The sequence below is a fragment of the Martes martes genome, assembly GCF_963455335.1.
Source record: "Martes martes genome assembly, chromosome: 14".
Taxonomy (NCBI): Eukaryota; Metazoa; Chordata; class Mammalia; order Carnivora; family Mustelidae; genus Martes; species Martes martes.
This window is the reverse complement of record NC_137902.1, coordinates 20,135,840-20,150,306: the sequence shown is the minus strand read 5'-3', so window position 1 is coordinate 20,150,306 and position 14,467 is coordinate 20,135,840.

The window sequence follows — 14,467 nt, the reverse complement described above, 5'->3', positions numbered from 1 at the left end:
CTTTCATATCTGGGTATATCTCTATTGACTTAGCTTTCTTGATTTTGGATCATATTTTCCTATTTCTTTGCTAAAATGGTAATGTTTTCTTAGACAACAGATGTTGTGAATTTTACATTATTGAGTGCTAGATTTTTTTTTATTCCTTTAAAATATGTTGGACTTTGTTCTAGCATGCATGCAACTAAGTTACTTGAGGATGATTTTGATAGTTTTATGGCTGGCTTTTAAGAACTATATTGCAGATCCGAACTTTAAACCACCATACTATATAATGCCTCTCACATTAAAAGCTTTAGAAAAATAACTCCAGCTTATAAAATTCAGGGAAGTAAGAGGAACATCAGGGAGAGAGGCCAAAAGCATGCATAATACACATGATAAGAGACGACGATAATTTAGAATGGTGTTAGCACTGCAGAGACACTGTACACAAACTGAGGGTGGGATAGATGACTCCATGATTTCATAAATCACAAGCCACCTACTTCCCTTTATGACTCTTCTCCTTACCCTTAAATCTGTAAAGAAGAACTTCAGAAAAATCGGAAGCTAGAGAATTTCAGTGCTCAACATGAACCCACTTGCCCCATCTTGGCTTCATATGCGACTTCCCAACCAGGTTGCTTGTTCTATAGATAGAATGGGCTCTTCCTTTCTTTCGCCAAGAATATAAATTATATTTTTCTTCATGAAAAAGTTTACAGAGAAAATTAGTTATACCACACATCTTCTCCATTATGGCCTGGGTAACCTCTTCCCAAAACTCAGAGAAAAACACTCCTTGTGTTAGTAGGATGTTCTGGCTCTGTCAGAAGTCCCAAAGACTCTAGAGTCCCAAAGACTCTAGCTGACCTTTGGGAAGAGCAAGCATCACCTCTTTGGAGAGCAGTCCAAGTACAAGGGCTTAAACCATGATATGATAAGCCCAGGCATGACTTTCTTTGTACATTCTGTTTACATTAGGGATTAATTTTCTTCTACTATACAGCCCTGGGGACAGCATTTGATGTCCAGATTTAGCGTAACTATAAAAAGTATTTATGAATGATTCACCAACTTTTCTTTTCCTGTTCAGATCATAAGGCAGAAGGTAGGTAAGCCAATCACTTGTCCTTCTTGCCTCATATTATTTTATCCCTATAAACAAATTTCACCCCTATCCATTGACCCTCATGCTCAAGACCATCATGAATAGAGGTGACCAAAAAACACTTCCTGGGGACCAAAACCTTGATTCAAAAGTAGATAATCTTAAAAAATGGGGAGTGGGTTATATCAGTGATTACCCCAGGATGCTGTGGATAATGAGAAGCCACAACCAAGTTTAGTACATAGAGAGTTCTAAACCAAAATTGGTTTATACCTGGGGTGCCTGGGTGGCTCAGTGGGTTAAGCCTCTGCCTTCAGCTAAGGTCATGATCTCGGGGTCCTGGGATTGAGTCCCGCTTCAGGCTCTCTGCTCAGCGGGGAGCCTGCCTCCCTCTCTCTCTCTCTGCCTGCCTCTCTGCCTACTTGTGATCTCTGTCTGTCCAAAAAAAAAAAAAAAAAAAAAAAAATTGGTTTATACCTAAGGCTGAGGATTCAGGACCTCTGCAGGGGTCCCACATATGCCTGTGCAGTTTTACTGGATAAGAAGTCAAAGCTGAGGGGCACCCGGGTGGCTCAGTGGGTTAAAGCCTCTGCCTTTGGCTCAAGTCATGATCTCAAGGTCCTGGGATCGAGCCCCGCATCAGGCTCTCTGCTCAGCAGGGAGCCTCCTTCCCTTCCTCTCTCTCTGCCTGCCTCTCTGCCTACTTATAATCTATGTCTGTCAAATAAATCAATAAAATCTTTTAAAAAAATAAATAAAGGGCTTCTTTAAAAGAAAAAAAACAAAAAGAAAGAAGTCAAAGCTGAGGGAGCAATAGGTCCTGAAATCTAACTCCACTCCCTCAACGGTTCATGAACCCGTGGAGCTAAGTCAGCCTAGAAGGAGAGCCTTTTCCTAGTTTGCAAAATGGCATCAGGAGGCTCAGGATCCAATGTCTAACCAATTTTCAAATTTGCTAATGTCAAAGAAAGGTTTTTTGATTGAAAGACAAAAAATACAACACTTTAAATTCCTTAAACAGAAAGGAGACATAAAAGAATGCAGGGATATTTCATGAAAACTAAGGGCAAGATAATGATTGGATCTCAGGAAATCAAATCCAGCCAGATGCTCCTTTCTGTCTTTCTTGTGCTTATTTCTATGTGTCAGCCTGATTCTTCTCTCTCACTGCAGAGCACTCTGCTCCACATGACCAATCATGACTGCTGAGAGCTTCCCAGATTTATACCTCACGGCTCCAGCACCAGAGGAAGACTGACCTAGTGTTCTCTCTATTTCCAAGACCAATTTCCTGGGCAAGAGACTTTTGGTCCAGGCAGGGCTGGATAGCTACGGTACTCACCCTTCAACCAATCAAACATGACCAAAATGGTAGGATCTTATGGGGGGGGGGACTATTTAGAAGGCATATATATGAAATGACCAGTTGAAAGTGTATAGAAAGAAAGCCTTCTGGAAGAAAAGAAATATCTTTTCCCAAAAGAAAGCAAACTGACAGATACAAATGCCCACTAAAAGTATATATAATTAAGGGAAGGCCCCACATCACTTACATTGAATTGAATGTGCCTCTTGAAAAAGCAAAGTCCAAAAAGAAAAAAAAAGTGTCATCTTATAAACACTAAAAAAGAGCAACAATTTTGTTCCCATAAGCCTATATCTCAAATGCAATTGAACGACTCTCTTCCTACATTCAACCCTGCTTAATTCCTACTCACTCCAAAAGGCTTACTCCAAGAAGCCTTCCCCAAGTATCATATACTTCAGCGATCTATTTCTAGCCCCTACTGATATCTTGATCCATATGTCGTATCTCTTAATCAGACCCCGCTCTTATTCGTGAATTATTACCTACATGCAGCTCACCTCCTCTTCTGGATTTTAAGCCCTTAAATACTTTTATCACAGTTATGGTTCACAAAGCTAATAATTAAAGATGACCTTTATTCTGTCCCATGTAACTTACAGCACAGTGTTGGGGTGGATGCAGCCTTAGTAATCATGTTTAGATACAGACGCTGGGAAGACGGAATTTAGCATTATTTACACAAAGCATACCAATAGCACCACAGCAAGCAGATCAATGGAGTGATGGTTACTGATTTTTTCCTGAGACATGCACTGAAGACTATGCGAAGAAAAAAATCTCAAGCCACCAAAGAATATGTAAAGATCTCAGATATTTGTAAAATATGTGACAGCCCCTGGTGCCCAATTAAAAAAAAAATCATACCAATAATGAGCAAGGAGTAAGGACACATTTACCTCCACCTTTGTTTTCCTCTGTTTTAAAAAATTTCAAAGAAAAGGGAAATTCAGAAGATTTACAGAAAGGAACATTCTCTCTACAAAGCAATGGCAGCTTGTAATTCAACCCATATTTGCAAATCTGAGATTTCCCAACTGTGTAGAAAGCAATAAGCAGGACTCATGAATTTGCATTTACTGAATGGCCATCATTTTGACCTTGTGGAAAGTAAAAATTACGAAGCATATTTAAAAGGCAGAAAAACTAAAATCTGATTAAATGGTAAAGGGAAGTATTCCACAGAGAGCATCTTGTTTAGTGAACTCATTATGAAAATTTTATATTAGCATATTTATTGTTAGGTTGTAAACAATGCTCCCAGACTGGCTGAAATAGGCTTTTCTTGGAAAAAAAAAAAAAAAAGTAAGGCAAATTATCCCTTTCATATTTATTTAAATTATTATGTCTTAAATATAATTCCCCACATTTCTCACATTTGTGCAGTACTTTGGAATTTAGTAACACATTATCATGTAACTTTTATATGGCCTTCCCCCCCTTTCACAAAATTAAAAAAAAATGAGACTTAAAAAGTTTTCCTAAGTTGCTATAGATAGATGTAATCTGAACAAATTCTAAGTCAAACAGGCTAAATAAATAAAATTTTGCTTTTATTTTGTTTTTTCTTAAATGACATGAATGCTCTTACAGCAAACATAACAAAGGAGAAAAGAAAAAAAAGAAAGAAAAACATTTCTCAGTTCTAAATTCCCCAAACTCTTTTATTTTACGTAATTCCAATATAGCTAACATACAGTATATATTAGACTAGGGTGTACAATATTGTGTTTAATGCTTTACTTTTACTCCAGTTATCACACAGTGTAATATAGGTTTCATTTGTACAATATAGTGACTTCACACTTCCATACAACACCCAGTGCTCAACATGTAAGTGCACTCCTTAATCCCCATCACGTATTTAACCTATCCCCACACTCTTGTAAGGTATAAAATATTGAGATACAACAATTCTATATATTACTTAGTGCGTATCATATTAAGTATACTCTTAATTCCCTTCACAAATTTCACCCATCCCCCCACCCATCTCCCCTCTGGAACCATCATTTTGTTCTCTATAGTTAAGATTCTGTTTCTTGGCTCATCTCTTTTTTTCTTTGTCTTGTTTCTTAAGTTCCACATTGAGTGAAATCATAGGGTATTTGTCTTTCTCTGACTATTTCACTCAGCATTCTGCTCTCTAGATCCATCCATGTCATTGCAAATAGCAAGATTTCACTCTTTTTATGGCTCAGTAATATTCCACTCACACACACACACACACACACACACACACACCTTTAAACATTCATCTATCGATAGACACTTAGACTGCTTCTACAATGTGGCTATTGTATATCATGCTGCTATAAATTAGGGGTGTATGCATCCCTTGAATTAGTGTTTTCATATTCTCCAGATAAATAACCAGTAGTGTGATTACTAGATGAGTGCAAACCTCCATACTGTCTTCAGTAGTGGCTACAATAGTTTATATTCCCATCAACAGTGTGTAACAGCTCATTTTTCTCCACATCTTCACCAACATTGTTGTTTCTTGAGGTTTTCAGTTTAGCCATTCTCACAGGTGTGAGGTGATATCTCATTGTGGCTTTGATTTGCATTTCCCTGACAATGAGTGATGTTGACTATCTTTTCATCAGTCTATAGGCCACCTGTACATCTTCTTTGGAGAAATGTCATGCCTTCTTCTCATTTTAATTAGATTATTTGTGGTGGGGGTGGTGGTATTGAGTTGCAGAAGTTCCTTATATATTTGGGATACTAAGCCTTTATCAAATATATCAATTACAAATACCTTCTATTCAATATGATGTATTTTAGTTTTGTTGAATATTTCCTCTGCTGTGTAGAAGCTTTTATTTTGATGTAGTCTCAATAGTTTTTTTCTTTTGTCTCCCTTACCTCAGGAAACATAGCTAGAAAAATATTGTTATGGCCAATGTCAGAGATATTACTGTCCGTGCTCTCTTCTAAGATTTTTGTGGCAGCAGGCCTCTCATTTTGGCTCTTACTCCATTTTAGAATTTTGGTTAGTTTTGTGTATAGCATAAGAAAGTGGTCCAGTTTAATTCTTTTGAACAAAACTGTCCAGTTTTCCCAACATCATTGTCAAAGAGTGTCATTTTCCCATTGCATATTCTTGCTTCCTTTATTGAAGATTAATTGACCAAATAATTGTGGGTTTATTTTTGGACTCTCTTTTCTGTTCTATTGATCCATGTCTCTGTTTTGGTGTCAATACCATACTGTTTTGATTGCTACACCTTTGTAGTACATCTTGAAATCTAGGATTGTGATACCTCAGCTTTGTTCTTCTTTTTCCAACATTGCTTTAAGATCTTTTGTGATTCCATACAAATTTTAGGATTATTTGTTCTAGTTCTGTGAAAAATCCTGTTGGTATTTTGATAGAAATTATATTAAATCTGTAGCTTGCTGTGGGTAGCATGGACATTTCAACAGTATTTTTTTTTCTTCCAATCTATAAGCATGAAGTACCTTTCCATTTGTTTGTGTCATCTTCAATTTCTTTCATCAGTGTTTTATGGTTTTTAGAGTACAGATCTTTCACCTCCTTGGTTGGGTTTATTCCTAAGTATTTTATTATCTTCCGTGTAATTGTAAATGGGACTGTTTTTCCTAATTTCTCTTTCTGCTACTTCATTATTAGTGTAGAGAAATGCAACAGATTTCTTTACATTGATTTTATATCCTGTGACCTTACTGAATTCATTTTTCTTTTTTTTTAAGATTTTATTTATTTATTTGACACAGAGAGAGCGAGATCACAAGTAGGCAGAAGCAGGCAGAGGGGGAGGGAGAAGCAGGCTTCCTGCCCAGCAGAGATCCCGATGCGGGGCTCAATCCCAAGACCCTGAGATCATGACCTGAGCCGAAGGCAGAGGCTTAACCCACTGAGCCACCCAGGTGCCCCTGAGTTCATTTTTCAGTTCTAGCAGGTTTTCTTTCTTTTGTGGAATCCTTAGTGTTTTCTATATATAGTATCATGGAGTTACCTACGAATAGAGTTCTACTCCTTCCTTACCTCCTTACCAATTTAGATTCCTTTTATTTCTTCTCTTGTCTGACTGTTGTGGCTGCTAGGACTTCCAGTACTATGTTGAATAAAGGTGGTAAAAGTGGACTTTTTTTTTTATAAATTTACTTATTTATTTGACAGAGAGAGATAGATCACAAGTACGCAGAGAGGCAGGCAGAGAGAGAGAGAGGGAAGCAGGCTCCCCGCTGAGCAGAGAGCCCCATATGGGGCTCGATCCCAGGACCCTGAGACCATGACCCGAGTCGAAGGCAGAGGCCTAATCCACCGAGCCACCCAGGCGCCCCAAAGTGGACTTTTCTTATTCCTGATCTTAATGGAAAAGTTCTCAGCTTTCACCATTGAGTATAATGTTAGCTGTAGGTTTTTCATGTAAGGCCTTTATTATGTTGAGTGTGCTCCCTCTAAACCTTTGTTGAGGGTTTTTATTATGAATGGATTGTTGTACTTTGTCAAGTGCTTTTCCTACTTCTTTGAAATTATCATACGGTTTTTATCCTTTCTCTCATTGATGTGATGTATCACATTGATTGATTTGTGAATACTGAACACCCCTTGTATCCTAGGAATAAATCCCACTTGATTGTGGTGAATGATTTTTTTTTTTAAGATTTTATTTATTTATTTGACAGAGATCACAAGTAGGCAGAGAGGCAGGCAGGAGAGAGAGGAGGAAGCGGGCTCCCTGCTGAGCAGAGAGCCCGATGCAGGGCTCGATCCCAGGACCCTGGGATCATGACCTGAGCTGAAGGCAGAGGCTTTAACCCACTGAGCCACCCAGGCGCCCCGTGAATGATTTTTTTAACGTATTGTTGGATTCTGTTTACGAATACATGGTTGAGAATTTTTGCATCTATGTTCATCAGAGTTCTGGCTTTTTATAGTATCTTTTATAGTATCTTTCTTTTTTTTAATTTAAATTCAATTAGCCAAAATATAATACATCATTAGTTTTTGATATAATGTTCAATGATTCATTAGCTGCATATAACTTTATCTGATTTTGGTATCAGGCTAATCCTGGCCTGATAGAATAAATTTGGAAGTTTTCCTTCCTCTTCTATTCTCTAGAATAGTATGATAATAATAGATATTAACTCTTTTCAAATATTTGGTAGAATTCACCTGTGAAACTGTCTAGTCCTGGTCTTTGATTCTTTTTTTAATTACTGATTCAATTTCCTTGTTGGTAATCAGTCTGTTCAAATTTTCTACTTCTTCTCGACTCAGATTTGGAAGGTTATAGGTTTCTAGAAATGTATCCATTTTTTTCTAGATTGTCCAGCTTGTTGGCATGTAATTTTTCATATTTTCTTATAAACCTTTGTATTTCTTCTTTCACTTCTGATTTTGAGTTCTCTCTCTAGCTTTCTCTTTTTTATGAGTTTGCCTAAAGGTTTATCAATTTTGATGATCTTCTCAAAGACCACCTCCTGGTTTCATTGATCTGTTCTATTGGCTTTTTTTAGTTTCTGTATCGTTTATTTCTGTTCTGATCTTTATTATTTCCTTCCTTCTGGCTTGGGTTTTGTTTGTTCTTTCTCTAGCTCCTTTATATATAAGTTTAGTTATTTATTGGAGGTTTTTCTTACTTCTTGAGGTAAGCCTATATTGCTATAAACTTCCCTCTTTTAACAGCTTATGCTACATCTCAAACATTTTGGACTGTTGTGTTTTCATTTTCATTTGTCTCCATGTGTTCTTTTTTATTTCCTCTCTGATTTCTTGGTTGACCTATTCATTGTTTAGTAGAACATTGTTTAACCCACATGTCTTTGTGTTCTTTCTAGATTTTTTGTTTATAGTTGATTTCTAGTTTCCTAAAATTGTGGTGGGAAAAGATGCCCAGTATGATTTTGATCTCTTTGAACTTATTGAGACATGCTTTGAGGACTAATATGTGATCTATTCTGGAGAATGTTCTGTGTGCTCTTGAAAAGAATGTGTATTCTGCTGTTTGGGGATAGAATGTTCTGAATATATCTGTTAGATCTGTCTAGTCCAATGTATCATTCAAAGCCACTGTTTCCTTGCCGATTTTCTGTTGCAATGATCTGTCCATTGGTGTAAGTGACATGTTAATGTCCCCTACTATTATTGTATCACATTGATTACCTCCTTTGTTTGTTATATTAACTGCTTTATGTCTCCTACATTGTGTGCATAAATATTTATAATTGTTTTATCTTCTTGTGCATTGCTCCATTTATGATTACATAGTGTCCTCCTTTGTCTCACTACAATCTGCTTTAAAGTCTACTTTGTCCAATATAAGTATTGGTACCCTAGCTTCCATTTCACTTTCCACTCTTGTCAAGTCCAGTGAGTATCTTTATGACCATTGCTTTAAATTCTCTATCAGACATATTACCTCTAACCATTTATTTTGGCTTTCTTGCTGTGATTTTGTCCTGCTCTTTCATTTGAGACATAGTCCTCTGTCTTCTTAGAAAACTCTTGTGGCAGGGCTGGAAGTGGCAAGTCTACAGGAGAGTATAGGGTCAGGTTACCCAATGTCAACAAGATCAGGCTTTGCCTACTATAGGAGGGAACCTCCAGGTCCCCTCAGAGCTGAGGTCTGGCTGGAAGGGCCATGTCTACAGAAGAACAGGAGGATGGACAGACTGTTAGCAGGGAGGGCAGGGAAAGTCAATGACCCCTGCCAACTCCTTTGTTCCTTGAGAAGGCCTCCTAAAGATCCCTGCCTCTCCAACACACTCTGAGATTAGTAAGTAGGTTTTATTCCCATACACCCCAGCATTTTTCAGACTGCTGATTCTATGCTGTACTTTCAAAGGGCTATTTGTCACACTGCATCGTTAAGGGTGAGGACTGTTTCCTATCAACCTCCATCTCTCCCTGTGACTTTTCAAGTGCTAGGTCTTAAGCCCCAGAGGTAGTAAGAACTCATGAAGTAAGAACTCATGAAATTAGGCCCCTCTGGCTCAAAGCCAAATGTTATGGGGATTCATCTTCCCAATGCAAATTCCCCTGCCTGGGAAACTTAGTGTGAAGGTTTGTTTCTCAGCCCTCTCCATAGCTGCCATGTCCCTCCCTCCCCTTAAGAGTCCAGCAGGCCCACTTAGGTCCCAGCTGTCTCTGCCCTTCCTACCTTCTTCTATATGTCTTCTTCCCTACACTTAGCTGTGGAGAGTCCGTTCTTCCAGTCTTCAGGTTATCTAGTTGTATCTGTTGAAGTAGGTGAGTTTAGGACCTTCCTACTCTGCCATCTTCCCTGGAAGTCTCCTAATACTAAACAGTTAAAGACCGTATTTATGAAGGATTTTAAGGGAGTAGGTAGGAAAAAGGGGAAGTCCATCCCTATTGATTTTGACTGAGCTCAACTGCAGTGTAAAATGTATTATTTCCTTGTTTCTTTTACTCTTTCCATATGAAAGGAATTATGTGTACACAAATACATTTTTGTCATATAATTATTTTTTTCTAAGTCTGTCTAGTAAAAGCAGATAATTGACAGCAAACTGATTTTTTGAAGTTCCACCCCAAATTTTCTCTCCTTCCTAGCACCTTCAACTACCCCTGCAGAGAGATGTTTTTAGGGGAAATTAGATTCACCATGTGCATAAACCACTGTATTTAGCTCGTGGCTCTGCAGGTCCAATTAACTCTTCTAACAATATGGGTGAAATGAGGTTATGTTTATGTTTGTAGCCAGTTAGAATTGTTTTTATTGAACACTCCCTGTTGAATCATATTTAAAGTTAAGAAAACATGGTACTGAAATGTATGTCATGGGATGGAAGAGGATCCCTGGGGGAAAAAAGGAAGAAAAATATCTAGGTCATGATATGAAATATATGACCTCTCTTTTATCTAAAGCATAAACAGAAAGCTTATTTGTACAAATTAAAAAATACTGGGCATAATGCACTTTAAAGAAATCTATGTTATGACAATTAGTATTATTATTGCATTATGAAAAAAATGATATTGATGTCAAACAAAATGGTAAAAGTTGAAGAAACACAGATCTGACAACCAGTAGGCCTCCCATCCTAATGTCAGGTCCATAACTAGTGAGTTATAGCCTCTCTGAACTAACTATTCCTTGTGTGGAAAGTGGAAACAATAGTTATTTAGAATACAAAGAAATGTAAGACATAGTTGTTGCTCTCAAACAATTTACAACACATTTGGCAAAACGGAGTAATTCACATAAAAGATAAAAATAACCATTGACGAGGTACTTTTTGGAAAAGTACTTTTCTAAAGACAGTATCATCAACTTGTTGAACTTCCTAAAAACCCAAAGAAGTAGGCATTATTATTATTATTACTATTTCTATTTTACACATAAGAAAACTGAGGCCCAGTTTTCTAAACTGATTTAGAAACATCACAAGACCTCCCTGTTGGCTAAGTCGTGGAGCCAGGTTGCAAATCCAGCCAGCTTCAGAGCATGTGCACTTAACTTCCATATGGTATAATGACGAAAAATAATGTACACTTAAGGAAGGGAAAAGCAAGATAATTAATTGGGATAATTACATACGAAGCATAGCTAAGAATTCGGGTGACAAAAGAGGGCTCCACATCGTAAGAGGATGGTGTACCGCATCTTAAAGGATGAAGAGTATTTGGACAGACAGAAGAATACAGAGTGAGGACATTCAGCATGAAGGTGGTGGTAGATATGGGGGCAGGAGGGAAGGACCTGAGTGAACTGCAATGACCGATAACCCCAGACAGCTCAATCGTGGAGAACTTTTTCCAAGCTCCCTAGACAGCTCTGTTCACCTGACCCTGTTATAGGTTAATCTCCACAGCTGAGCTTTGCTGCTCCCAGAAAGCAGCATCTGAAGACAAAGCAAAGATTCAGATGGTAATCATTCTGGAGACGCCCATCAAGGTCCCAGATGGCCTTCACAAAGCCTTTGGACTAATTAGACAAAAGTGCCCTCACCAGGTGAGCACACGGTTCGGGCGGTGGGGTGTGCCCTTGCATGGTGTAGAAAAGGTGAGTGTTTGGTGAATGCAGCCCCGTGGTCGGCTTGGCTGGTTCAGCATGGTCTGAACTCAGTCCCAAGCACATTCTCATAAGCAGGAGCATGCAAACTGCTCAAAATTGTGCATATGAGCCCCAAGGCAACACACAGCCACATTCTCTGGAATCAGCCTTCAAATTTGCAAAGGTTTATATAATTTTACACAATTACAAAGACTATACATAAAGGTGGTAATAAACACTTATATATGCTCTTGGGGGGGGAAGAAAGTTATAAATGTTTGAAAAACATAATATGTGATATGTCAAAATCTAGTAATCGTACCTATGGTAATCAATATATTTTTTTTTACTTCAGGAAATTACACAGAAATATGTTTACTCTGTTACAGTTTACATTGGAGTAAAATTAGAATCGGTATGGTAATTTGGGACACATCATTAGTAGATTATAAAGCAGAGATTCAAATGTTTACATTTTATGTTCCTGATTCCAGGGGGAAATATTTATATTAGGAATTTTTTAAGTACAAAATTCTACATAGAATTTGATAGCCAGTTATGTATCTTTTTTATAACCAGCTATATATCTTAAGTGTATTTATTACTATATGATTTAAATAAGTACAAGGGAACTTTTTGAATGGTGCATCCTAAAACTGAATTGCAGTGATTGCTATGAAATCATATAAACTTAGGATTCATTGAACTCTACAAGTACTCTTTTATGGCATGTAAGTTATGCCTTACTAAAGCTATTTTTGAAAAAAGACTAGAACTAGTAACTTTTGGTAGATGCATTACAAATTATTTTCATTTATTTCTTATATTTCCAAGATTGCCCCATTTTTTTACAATGGCATGTATTACCTACATAATAAAAAATAATTTCAATGCAATTCAGTTTAATGTGTACATTTACCTAGCACACTTAATGCGCTTAGCATTGTGATGGAATCTAGAGTTAGAAGAAATAAAGCTCATACTTTGTCCCTTCCTTAAACTTACAACTACGAGTATAAAAATGGTAAACAACTACTTATTTAGAGCAGAATGAAATTACCTTATGATCACATTGCAAATAACAGGTGTTGGTACGCTAAATAAAAGGAACCATCAATGACTGGCCAACGAAAAGAAGGGGCAACACAAAGAGTAGTTGGCTGGAAAGCTTCAGCGAGTCTCCTGGAGAGTAATAGACATAACGACACCCTTGGCTGAAATGAATGAATTGACATTTGCGTGGAAGCAAGGTTTAGTAGCAGAAGTAGGCATTCCCAATTTTTAACATATATATTTATATCTGTAGAATAATAACCTTCAGGAGACAGGAAGATTTTATAGAGAATGGCAGAAAGGGGGAGAGTTAATAGGAAACAAAGTTAACCATTTTTTACCCCATCATTGAAAAAGAAAATAAAAACAAAAACAGAAGAGTCCAGTTCAAAATACAGTTGTTTCTCTAACCAGAGTGAATGGGGCAAGGGTAGTTACCTCCCCTCATTGGCCAATTAAAGACCCCCCCCCCTTTTTGAAAGCAGTTAGCACTCTTGAAAACAGATAATAGAGCTAAAACAAGCATTCCCAGATGATTCCTTACAAATTTACCAAGCAGACATATTCTACTTCTCTTGGCGGGGGCGGGGGGGGGGGGAGGGTCTGTCAGTTAAAAGGTAGAGAAAAGCCAGACATGGATATTGTACCTCAGCAGATTCTGAGGGAGACTTATGATCTGTATTTAATACATGAGTGTACCACCTCCCAAACCCAATATGTAGAACCTATTACAGTAAGTCTATAAACCACACTATTAAGACACTATACCACCTTAGAGGTTTGAATATGGAGAACTAACAAAATAATGAACATTGATACATAAAACCTTAGTATTATTTGCTGTTACCATTATTATTACTATCAGTCACTAAATTAAGATTCTAGTTGCATACTAATTCCACAGGAGTAATAATATATTTATAGAAGAAACCTTCTTTCGATTTGATCCAAAGATAAATCTAAGGCAGATACTGAATATACCAGATACTTAAGAATTAATGAGAATTAATTCTCAGTGAACTAAAAGCCATTTATTTAAGTGATTCCCAAAATTGTCTTTGCCAGGAGAACTGGCCAACAAGAAACCTCCATCACATCAGAAATGACATATGAAGTCTTACAAACCCCAGCTCTTATCCCAAGTTTCTTAAATAAATAACGTTTTGCCTCTCCCCTAGTATGTGAGCTACAGGGAGACAAGCTTCGTCCTTCCCTACTCAGGGAAGACATTCCGTCTAAAGGGATGGAAGGATGCGGTTTCCAACAAGCAGCCACAAGCTTGGAGAGCTCCTACGTTTTCTTTCTGCAGGGGCTTCAATGGAAATCGTTCCTTGGCAGTTTAGTATTTAAAATGTCATCATCTGAATGCTTTGATTAATTGTGTCACCATGTTTTGGATGAACCAGTTAGGGAAGGACTTTCATCTCATTTTAAGAGTGACCTTCATCCTCAGAGGAAGTCAGCTTGCCCCAAATGCAAGGCCTTGACATCATTAGCCAGTTCAGGCACCAAGTTACTTTATTAAATTAGAGTGGTAAACTATAGAGGTGTTCTTTAATTTTATCATTTATAAAAAACTATATGGGGGGGAATGGTCCATCACTTGGCAGAACTGAGCAAGGTTATGCTGAGTCAGGCTTTCTGAGTTCTATGATCAGACTCACCCTTACTCACCCAGGCTTCCATGAAATTCGATCACAATCACCTGTGCTCAGCCTGACTCACTGAGGGGGTAACACCCCTAGAAATCCTGTGTAGACTTAGATGACTGCATTTAATCTCAGAGCCAAGGAGAAACTAAAGCAGAGAAGGATCATGAGATGCTGCCTGAAAGATAGGCGTTACCTGGTGTCCTGCACAAAGACTTTTTTATAACAATTTTAGTTTAAAAATTTTACTAATACATGGGGCACTTGGGTGGCTCAGTGGGTTAAACCCTCTGCCTTCGGCTCAGGTCAT